We start from the raw sequence: 9,709 nt of genomic DNA, 5'->3' as shown, positions 1-9,709 counted from the left end.
CCTTTCCCATCATAGGAGAGTTCATATATTTTCAGCAGAGAAGCAGCCCAGCATGAAAGGGCACCGCCAGCAGATAAGGCAGTGCATGCACCACCAGTAGAAAGTGAGGTGACTGTGCACATGGTGTCGCTGCACTCTCTTGCTTGGGAAATTCATCTGGTGTATCTTGGGAAGGCCATTGTGCACTAGATCCTGGCTCACATCGAGGTTGGATACAAACGTGGACTTCAAATTTCAAGCTCGTGCTTATGTGTATTTTGGTTTACAAAGACGTCTTTGCTGGTGAATTGGTACTCGGCCACGCGCATTGTGTTTGAAGTTGATTTATGCCATTGCCTGCGAGTGTGAATTCACAAAAGTCTCTTTATACATTGTATACCAATTTACTTCATTTCACCTATAACAGATCCATATTCATTAAAAAAAAGTAATTAAAGTGCTTAGTGTCCTTATCTCCTAACCGCCCTACTAAAGTGCGAAGTGATGATAAAGTGCTCACTGCATATTAAAGTGCAGCTACTTCTGATTTTCACCATCTGCTGAAGCCTCATAACAGCAACATTTCATGCTGAAAAATTGTGTAAAGTCACATAAATCAATTACCATAAGATCAATGATTTATATATATTCATAGTAACGCATTTAAAATATTTTTAAAATAGTATACTGTAAAAAAAGTATTTTTATTAATTTCATATATGTTTTATATATGAAATTAAAAAAATAAAAATAATAATATAATGTAAAATAAATAATTTATTAATTAGCTTACACTACATATATATACATATATCATATATATACACACACACACACATATATATATATATACATATATATATGAGCTCAACGCTGTAATTCTTCTTTTGCTTGAACCAACAGCAACCACGGACAACTCTTAGCTTCCAAACAGTCCTTTATTGGAGCATCAAACAAACGACCAACTCTACGCGTTTCGGGATAAGAATCCCTGGCTCACGAGTATAGCGTTAGTCAACCAGGAAGTGTTTTTAAACAGTCATGTGATTTCATTATAGAAAACAGTGAAGACATACTCTGCTGTTTTTCGTTACTCCACGAAGCCGCTATGTTTTTTCAATGCAACTTTATACTTTGTCAATAATTCTTGAGTGACATTAGGTTGATCACAGCTAGCAAGAGAACTAGAAATCGACACGTAATGTTCATTAATTTAAATGCTATGGTAATTAAACATTTAAATTGTATACTGATGTTTCTGGCTTTGTCTACCCTACTGAATAACCAATTAAGGATAAACAGACAGTAACAATTCGATCTGAAAAGCGGGTTGAACAAAATTTCAAAACTCCACCTTGAACAATTAGATATCACCCGAGTGGGCATAATGTCAGAAAACAGCCATATTGTTAATATAACAGCAGCTACAGATTTTTCGCCCCAGTGGGCTCTAAAAGATACTTTAGTTCTTCTGCATTCCCTCATAGTTGACCAATACTTTGTATCTAGAAAAAGAAAAAGAAAAAACAGATAAATCAATCAAAAACTTACCTATATAAACCACTTAATTCTAACACATCTTGATCTTCTACGCTAAAAATTTCTTAAAAAACATTTTTTGCTTCAGTTATATCGATAAAATACAGTGGCTACTGATTCTCAATTTAGCACTGTGGATACATTTACACGACGGTGAGATAATATATGTACCTATATTTTATCCCAAATGTACTGCCAATTCTTCATCGCAATTGTGGCCTATAGGGGCCAGGGTTCTATACTGGATTATAAGTTTAGACTCCAGACGTCTGAGATGCCTCCTCTTTCATTCATCTTTACTGAGTCAAGAACACAAAAACTGAGTAGATCACTGTTCTGACTATGGTGACTCAGAAAGTGGCGTGCTATAGGGTACTGTTTATCGCCATGTTTAATGGCGCGCAGATGTTCTAAAATCCTGATCTTTGCTTTATGAATGGTACTTCCTATGTAAGCTTTTTTACATGGACAAAATAAAGCGTAAACTGCAAAATCCGTATTGCATGTGGTATGTTTCAAAATCTTGTAGGGCTTGTTCGTTGGGGAAAGTATACATTCTTTGCAATTTTTACAGTGTTTACATGCTTTGCACTTTCTGCATGTATAAAATCCTTGTACTCCTAAGGTGTTAACATGTGTAGGTTCTATAGCTCTACACAGTGTGTCTTTCAGTGATTTTGCTTTTCTGTATGTAATCTGCGGAAAAGTTTCAGCACTCATTGATAGATCTTTGTCGGTGTGTCGCACTGGCCAAAATTTGTTGAGACTTTTACGTACATCACGGGCTTGATTGTTATAAGTGGTGATGAACCTGATTTTTTCAACTTCATCATTTCATTCACTTTATCAAATAACAATGATTCTCTAGATCTTTTGGCCACTTCTGCTTTTGCTTTGTTTATGACAGATTCAGAGCACCCTCTTTCCAAAAATCTTTTGGTCATCACCATTTCCTCTCTTCCAAAACTTTCCAATGAGCTTCAGTTACGTTTTGCTCGTAACAATTCTCCCAAAGGAATGCTAGCTAGCAAAGACTTTGGATGGCAACTACGTGCGTGGAGAAGGCTGTTCCCTGCTGTTTTTTTCCTAAAAAGACAACTTTTTAGGCCATCGTTTTGAATAGTGAGGGAAGGATCTAGAAACTCAATACTTGTTTGTGACCACTGACTTGTGAATTGGAGATTAAAATTGTTGTCATTGAGACTTTTAACAAACGCATTTGCTTCAGTCTCATTGCCATTCCATATGCAAAAGATGTCATCTATGTATCTTACACATTTCACTACCTTGTCTGAATACCACATGCTCTCTGACCACTTTCTCCTCCCAGTACCCCAGATAGAGACCCGCAAAGCAAGGAGCAAAGCAAGTCCCCATCGAAGTACCGAGAGATTGTTTGAAGATTTTGCCATCAAAGATGAAAAAATTCTGTTTGAGACAGGACGTCATCATTTCTACCAACATTTCTGTATTGTAGAGATATGAGATAGACCTTTCATTGAGATAGTATTTGCATGCTGCGAGTCCCAAGTCGTGCGGTATGCACGTATAAAGACTTGTGACGTCGAGTGATAGAAGTGAAAATTCATTTTTCCATTCTAGGTTTTCAAGCTCTCTCAAAAAGTGACCTGTGTCCTTAATGTAAGATGGAAGTTTTGTAACAAAGGTTTGCAGAAAGAAATCCACATATTTAGAATTCCATGCAGCTACCTCTTGAAGGCACAATGGGTCTTCCAGGGGGAACTGCTGGGTTTTTGTGGATCTTTGGAAGCAGGTATAAGGCTGGTAGTCTTGGATGTTTACACAATAAAAAATCATATTTGTTTTGTTCTAATACGCCTTCCGTTTTCCATTTTAGTAGGCTTGCCTGGAACATTCTTATTGAATGTTCGTATTCCATCCTATTACTTCTTTGATACTTTTCTGTATCTGAAAGTTGTTGCATACCTTCCTTAATATATTTCTGCCTTGATTGAACAACAACATTGCCCCTTTATCAGATTTTTTAATTACTATGGTATTGTCGTTTTTCAAACTGTTTATCGCCTCTCTTTGCGCTAGTGTGACATTATTCCACCCATACCATTTTTTCGTTGAAAGCTTGACTAACTCTTGTGTGACTCCTTTCTCAAATACCTCAATTGCATCGTTCTTTATTTGTGGTAAGAAAATGGACTTGGGTTTAAAAGGGTTTTTAACATTTAAATTAAGGACGACATTATCACTCATAATATCAGAGAATGGATTGTCTTCATCTGTCGCCACACCTGCCAAAACATTGGCAGTGTGGAGTAGCTCAACATCATTTATACTTACAGTGCTTAGACTGTCTCTGCTGACTTCTATTCCTGTTCCCACCTTAGTCGCATACCATTTTTTTATGCGTAGTTTTCGTGTGAAATAAAAAAGATCGATTCGACTCTGTGTGTAATTAAAGTCATTAGAAGGGCAAAAAGTAAGTCCGAGAGAGAGTAGTTCTAACTCAAAGTCACTCAGCACTCGATCTGACAGATTGATGACCGTCTTTTTATCCATTATTTCGTCTTGCTTTGGCCCCTTGGCATCTTCTGCTGACTGCTCAGCACGGCCGGACTGGGAACTGAAACCGGCCCTGGCAAACTGCTCGGCCAGCCCCCCCCTGAAGGCTAGGGGGTGCAGCCGAGCTGTTTACTAAGGCTAGTTTCGACCAATTTGGCTACTGGGGGCCAATATTGCCAGCCCCCGGTAACAAAAACAGCCCCCATGGGCCCAAAACCGGCCCCCACCCTGGCGGCCCACCAGGGAAATGCCCGGTACCCGCTACGGCCAGTCCGGCCCTGCTGCTCAGATGATCTTTGCAGGTGCTTATGGTCATATGCAGTGCCACACACTCACTGCTCCATGTGGGCTGCTGCCTGAAGGTTCCGACGATGGTCTCTCAGCCGCTTACGGTCTCCTTCTCGTTCTTCTGCATTCCTCCGGCTGCGCCGATACTTTCCTTGTTGCGCTGGGCACCCTGTCACCACGGCCCACTCTCGCTGACTTTTTCTTGTCTGGCGGCCATTCGTGGGCTCCGATGTTACTGGTCAGGTTTCTTTCTCGCTTCGCTACGGGACAGAGGAAGCTCTGGGCTCCTCCATTTTCGTTATTGCCTTCCCCGCCGCAAGGGTGCTTTTCTCTTCGCCTTAGCTTGGTGACTCTGTAATCCCGACCAGTTTATTTTGTAGCTCGTGGCTTCATGGGGCTAATCTTTTCAGCCAGATATTGTTCGGGTGTTGACTGGATACGGGGGGGGGAGGGGTTTGGAGCCGCGCTAGTGTGCAGCCATTTCCTCCAGCTGCAGGACACGTCCTCCCCTTTTGGGATTCTTGAAGGCATAACTGCAGGCAGGCGCGCAACACCCATTGGACTCACAGGGCTTCAGCCCCCCCCCCCGTCGTGTGTGGCAGCCCGGGATGAGACAGCTTCTCGGCGCACACACAGCCGCACCCGAGCACTTCACAGGTCTTTAAAAGACCATTTGCATGTTAATGAGGCCTTGCTGTTGTTTCACCCCTTCTAAGAGCCCCTGCAGCTCCACTCTGCCTAAGGCTTAAAAGATTCAGCCCCCCCCGAAATTTTTTCTTAGCCCCCCCCGAAATTTGGCTCTAGTTGCGCCTCTGACTGCAGGTCCAAATTGGACAAGGGCGTTTACTATTTCTGGGCTTCCATTGCTGTAGTAATGGCTACGCAAATTCATAGTTAGAAAGGCAACATATTACCTTCAATTGTCTCATATTTCCCACAATATAAGTTACAATTCAGGCTATAGCAGGCTGATAACAAAGTGCAAGTTCAATGTTATCCCAGATCCCCTGTCTGTCCTGTGCATATTCTACTGGCCACTGTCTACTAATCTCAGGCAGTGTATTTTCCTGTTTTGATTTAATTTAAAACATGGAAGTTCTCTGAAGGCTTGGAGGGTTTAATTCAGCCAGTGAGTTGTATCGCTCGACCTCCAGATGGGTCTCATAACGCCCAATTCTTAAATATGTACGTCACTGCAATTTGTCGAGCCAAAATATCTGAGGCGACTGAAGCCCATCCAGGAGAGAGTGTCGACCGTGTGATGCCTACTGCCCCTCACAGCAATCTTCATGCCTCCTGATTCTTCTGTCTCCTGATGAGCATTCCCCCAGTCTCCTGAGGCATCTGCGCCAGCACCTTTACTCCTATCAGTGTCCGTTCCGCACCCACCTCCTTCATCAGTCCAACAGCATGTCACTCACTGGCTCACTGGCCATCTCTGAGGGCTCTGGGGTCTGCCCTTGTGACTTCTGGGTCAGCACGACTTCTCACTTCACTCGATCAGGCATCCACCTTCTTCGGATCTTGTCCACGCCCATCCATCTTTGTAACATGTTCTTTGCAATAATTCTTCTATTCATACCAGAGATATACTGGATGGATACCCCCGCCTAATTACCACATGTCTACAAACAAATTAAATCTAAAATCCTGGCTTCAAAGTCAAATAATAATATTACGGTGCAAAATAAACAAGCATTGGCATAGCCAATAGGTCTAGCCTTTGGGACCTTATAAGTGTTTAGCTATGCAGCATATTTTCCTGGGTGCTGTACCACAAGAGATTGAAGAGCTTTAGGAGAAAATCCAGTGAGCGAGAAAGAGTCAATTAATGGGGAGGGGAAGACGGAGGAAGAGAGAAAGGTAGAGGAAAACAGAAATGAAGAGAAAGAGAGTAAACCCCAGCTTAACAATTTGGAAAGACGATTATGATTGGGGTGTAATTATTCATCAAATGTTAGCTCAAAAAGAACTAAGGGGCATATTATCAAGCACGGCGTTAAAATTATCGCCGCAGAGAATTCCCATAGAAGCCCATGTTGACACCACAACATGGGCTTCTATGGGAATTCTCAAGGGCATATTATCAAACCCATTATCGCCGCTTTAGCAGCAGTTTTCTGCCGCTAAAGTGGCGATAATTTTAACGCCGTTTCTTGATAATATGCCCCTAAATGTTACCGCTACTTAGGTACTAAGTAACATTTTATTCATTATCATTCTTATTTCAAGACGTTGTTGATGAAGGCAGGAAGAGCTACGTTTATTTAAAGAACAGCAAAGTACTGTACACAGTAATAGTGATGGAATAATCATTTAAAGAGGGGTTGTTTTTAATATGCTACAGTTATCCATACAAAGATCCTGGAAAAACAGATCAGTTAAATAGATACAGCTGTAAAGAGGGCTCAAAGGCTGGAAACATTGCATATTCGTTTAGCAGGCGACCGGCAGGATAAGAACCAGCCTTTCTGGTCCATTGTTTGGAGTCACGTGCCGTCACTTGAATAGAGGACACCAAAACCAGACATTCTTTTAAGACACACAAGTGAGAAATGTGCCTACTATCACGTGGCCCCGGTAACTACCGTGGCTCTCATAACTTTCAAGCACGTGCTATCAGGGAACTAAGCAAATGTCAGAGGGAGGGTAAAAAAACAGGAAAACAATGTGTCATTTTTCACCAGAAAGCTGGTGCATCAATGTACAAGAGGTAACGCGAGCCGAAGAAGAGGCATCAGTCCGCACCACCACAACCCCCCTGCCATAGCATATAAATGTCTTCTCTCAGGCCGGGCGTTGAATCTAATTTACACAACGCAATCCATAGACTTCGCTTTTACATCCGGATTGTTTTAAAGCATCTGTGACAAATGAGCAATGGGAAAACGAAGCCAAAAGGAAGTCTAAACAAGCAAGATATAAAACAAGCGCGAAAGTGATCGCGATCAAACATCAAACCGCGGAAGTGAAAGTAATAGCGGAGAAGCATGGCGTGCCCGCCCGCGCACATGCACTGTAGCTCTAGGCTGGCCTGGTAGCACTTTTTGGAGCCCTCTCAATAAGTCTCGCAGAGCATCGCTTACGCGATAGCTCAGGCGAGACCTAAAAATGTGTTCTGGGCTGTCTCACTACTTTGGGTCTTATCCACTTGATAACAGATCCCATTTATTCCTGGGGGAGAACCATGGATCTCATATTTACTTCCACGGATTTTATGGACCTCCATGACTGAATTATTACTCCTTGATCATGTAGCATTACCTTTACCAACCTGACAGTTTCTACCGAGGAAAATGTACACCATCTTGAATCTGACCCTTTGCCCAGGAGCAATTAACTCCTTCTCTCTCTCAAATCCTGTTCCCTTCTAAGATTATTGAGGATGTGGGCAACACATATCTTTCTCGTTATCTGGAAGAAAACACGATCTTAGATGTTGCTCAGTTGGGGCTCTAGATGGAACAGAGTCTCTGCTTGAGACTGTCTTCGATGACTTGTGCATGACTTTAAACAGGACTCCTCCTTGATATGTTCATGGCCTTTGATACTGACTCACTCCTTAGTTACAGAGGAGTGAGAGTCAGCGCAGCTGTGGTGCTGCAATCTCTTCTACACTATACCAACCTGTCTCCATTACTCCACGTTGCTCTACCTCCAAACCTCTGGCCTGTGTCAAAGAACTGGCATATATTTCAATACAGGTAGTGGCAGTAAACTCTTTGAATATGAGATTTCATGGGAAGTGATGTAGCAGCCTCATGATCACACTATCCAATGAAGTTTGGTGGTACACACGAATGGCCCTTTATAATATCGGAAATATCTCTATTTGATCTGTAACAGGTTAAGAAAAATGAATTATAAGACAGGATATGAGCCTCTCTTAAATTATGTCTCTGATTAGAAATGAGTGTTTATTTTTTTCTTTATTAACTACCAGCTCCCACATGGACGTCCAATAGGCTTGGCTTTCCATGTGAAACCACTGGTGCTGCCTTAATATTCATGGGGCAGATTTACAAGCTGCTTGGGCCACCTGTGCGTCATTTTTCCCATGTTAAAAGTGACGCAAAAGTGGCGCAAGGGGCTTGTAAATCTGCCCCATGGTGTCTAAGTCACAAAGATAGAGTCAGGAACAGGAAGTTAACAGGGTCCTTTCACAGCAAATAGGAGGGCATTGTGCGGCTACGGGTGGCACATACACTATTGTGATATTACTTCACATATTAATGGCGGGTTGGAGAGCTCTGAATGAATCCACTGTTTATTGTGAGCAATGATGGAAATACAGACGTTTGTTCTGTTCCAAGAGGATGCAGGGTGTTGTAAGGTCTGTGTTCCATGTGTCTATAATAGATAATGATAGATTCATTTGAAACATAATTTAAGACCTAGATGTGCCATGCGTCATCTGTACTAGACCAGCGATGGACATGGTCTTGGAAGTGAAGCTGATATTTTTTAGTAAAATTATATTTGCTTAGTAACATCCACATTTTGCATTTAAAACAAAAACTAAGCCTCAATTGGCTTCGACTCCATATTGGTTCGCACCGTAGCCATGTTTTAATTCCCCCTTGACACTGCAAACAGCAGAATGTGCACTGATGCTTCGTGATGACATTCTGTTCCTGCAGAATCTCAAAGGAAGTTCTTTTGTAATAAAGTTTCACTCAAAGGGCTCTGCTTGTTTGTTCACTGAAGGCCCATTCATGTATAAGACTGTCATTGTTTATGTAAATAGAGTTGACAGTGCCTTAATGGTGGTATTAGAAGATGTTGCATTAATTCTGTATTTTGATTCGTCAACATGTGATACGTTTGCTCACCTAATGCTGACTGTGCCATTTTGCCTGGTTTCCACTGTGAATTTGCTTTGGTTTGGGGGTGCGAGAGGACTTTATGTCAATGCTCAAGGGATGCTGATGCAAAGGGGTTTTATGTCTATTTTATCAGATTACCTGAGAGAGCATCAACAGGAGTCAGGTGGTCGAGCTGGAATCATGGCAAAATGTTGAGAAAATGGAGGCTCGGTTGACAGAACAGAATTTCACTTAGGCTGAAAGGAAGAAGTCTCTTTTGAAGTGCATTTCAAACTTCAGGATTACTGGCTACTGTGTAAGATATTTTAGAGAGAGTGTTTTACAGAGTAGAGCCATGAACATCAGTGTCAGACTGGCCTGTAGGGCAATCAGGCAGTGCCTAAGAGCTTGGACTGAAAGGACATAGTGTAGGGCAGTTTTTTGGCTGTTTGTGGACCTCTTTTATGGTATGCTGGGCCAGTTATTATTGCTTACGTCCCTGATTTTAAAACAAACGTTGCCAGCTCCAAATCCATTCAGTTTCCTAAACCTTGCAAAAC

At 41.9% G+C, this 9,709-nt stretch overlaps 1 long non-coding RNA gene across 1 annotated transcript in view; it reads right to left on the bottom strand.

Moving 5' to 3' along the window:
• Positions 1-900: 900 nt before the first annotated feature.
• The window catches only part of LOC146859995 (uncharacterized), a 538,729-nt gene continuing 529,920 nt past the window's right edge, over positions 901-9,709 (bottom strand). The window contains exon 6 of the long non-coding RNA XR_014978755.1: positions 901-1,484. This is a non-coding gene — a long non-coding RNA (uncharacterized LOC146859995). The remainder of the gene's footprint in view (positions 1,485-9,709) is intronic.

This window comes from Triturus cristatus, chromosome 3_1 (genome assembly GCF_964204655.1).
Source record: "Triturus cristatus chromosome 3_1, aTriCri1.1, whole genome shotgun sequence".
Lineage (NCBI taxonomy): Eukaryota > Metazoa > Chordata > Amphibia > Caudata > Salamandridae > Triturus > Triturus cristatus.
Note: the sequence above shows the minus strand (reverse complement) of the source record. Positions and strands in the feature narration are given on the sequence as shown.